The following is a 2,216-nucleotide window of genomic DNA, read 5'->3' as shown; positions in this document are numbered from 1 at the left end:
GAGCCCTCCTGATTTGCACTAATTTCTCTCTTTATGTCATCTCTTTCTATCTCTCTCGTCCCTAATGAGTGCTATCTCTCTCATCCCTAATGAGTGCCCACAGGCACCCATTAGAAAAGCCAATTTATAATTGTTATCCAAACAAAAAAGTGAATGAAGTTAAAGAAATATAATTCTACTTCTTCTCTCGTTAGTTCGTACTTCATTATTTTAGAAGTAATAATAATCTTTAATCTACTTCTTATCTGTCATACTTTCTGACAATCAAATGGACTCATTTGAACTCTAACCACCGAAAGAATAAAGTTTTAGCTAAATAGCTAATATAAAATTTAGAAATATCTTGAGAGCATTTCCTAACACAACTGCTGAGACTGAGTAATGTAACTCAATGTAGTAAAATTACGGGTGAATTAGACAATAGTTAGATTTAGAATATATTAGCAAGTATGGCTGATTTGCAGGAATATATTTAAAATTAAGAACCATTTACGTTTGTTTTGTCACTTTCTCTTTCAGGTTGTTGGAAAAGGAAAGTTCACCAACATAAAAATTAATGTCAGTGATAGGATCTTTACAAGTGCAAGTAACTTACATAATCTTTATGATATTTAAATGTTGTTAAACTAAATGTCATAACTCCATAGTTAAAAGCTTTAATTATATGGTATTATATGGTTTCTTTGTCAAAAAAACTATGAATCCGAACCTTCTTACACGCGCGAACGAGAGTTTTCAAGCAGAAGTACGTTTTTACCAACTCATCGTGCAACAAAGAATCTGTCAATATGCACTTGTGATATGATGGGGTTAATTTGATTATCATTTTGGAGGACTTGGTATTGCTTCGTGGGATCTTCTTCTTCCTCGCACTGAGACAAATTTATATACTAAATTTTATTTTAAGCACATTTTTCTTTCTTTATTTCTTTAATGGGATTTTTTTTTCTTTCAAAAACTAGGTAAGGTTTAGATATCATGGTGTTTTCCTTGTTTTCATGGTGTTTTTGTTAAGAATTATGTGTTTGAAAACCATTGTGTTTTTTGAGCTAAAACAATCTTAAACCAAAAACACAACACCTATTTTAAAACACCTAAAAAGTGTTTTTGAGCTTGATGTTTTGGTTTTGGGTTTGAGGAGATGGTGCTCAGATGTCTAATATAATATATTAAATATAATTTATTATCATCATGTTTATTATATTATATCATATCATATTATATTATATTATGCTATAATTTTATTATATTATATTAAATATTATATATATTTGTGTTGTCGTAAAACCGTTAATTTTACTATCACTTGATGCATTAGTAACTATAACCAAATATGCCTAATTTTTGGTTTATATGCCATCCAAATTATTTAGATCAAAATGAACGGAGTAGATCAAATAAATTAATTATGTATAATATAATTTTGAAGGTGCATCCTTAGATTCAATCTAAGGTGACTCCTTAGAATCATATTTCCCATTATATTATATACATTATATTGTATTATATTGCATTATATTGTATTATACTATAGTTAATCTTGTTGGAAATTGAGGTTAAATCTGGAATGAAACAATGAATTAGATGTGCTGTATTTTTAAACTTTTTCAGTTAACTGCCGTGCGTTATAGAAACGCTGTGCTTAAAGCAATATTTGGCCTACTCCGGTGCAAGGATCCCAAGGCCAAACTGCTTCCAGGAATAGCAGTGCAATACTCTAGTGTGCACCAACCCAGTATTGTCAAGATCTCATTGATCTATAAGACCTTTCGGTCTAGGCAAAATATCTCATCGATCTCAAAACCTTTCGGTTCAAAACCTTTCGGTTTAAGACAAGTTCCTGTAGGCACAAGTTCCTGCAGCAGCAACACAACAACAACAACGTCAAGATCGACGTTCGTATTCCAGCACTCGACGTTCGTGTTCCACGCTCGCGAGAGTATTTTCAGCTCTCGACGTTCGTGTTCCACGCTCGCGAGAGGATTTCCAGCAGCAACCAAGAGCTACCCAAGGGCGCTATTTATAGGCCTCTAAGGCCAGCTCAAGAGTCACTAGCAATTAATGTGATCGTTATAATTTTTAATGATAATTAAGATTGTAACATCAATGCATTAAATTGCTCCTAATGCGGTTATAATTGCTGCATGCATTAACTCCTGAATATGAGGCAATCAATGGACGCGTTGCTACGAAACGCGAGGGTCACGTCTCAACAA

Source organism: Asparagus officinalis, chromosome 8, assembly GCF_001876935.1.
Source record: "Asparagus officinalis chromosome 8, Aspof.V1, whole genome shotgun sequence".
Taxonomy (NCBI): Eukaryota; Viridiplantae; Streptophyta; class Magnoliopsida; order Asparagales; family Asparagaceae; genus Asparagus; species Asparagus officinalis.
This window is presented reverse-complemented; position numbering follows the sequence as displayed.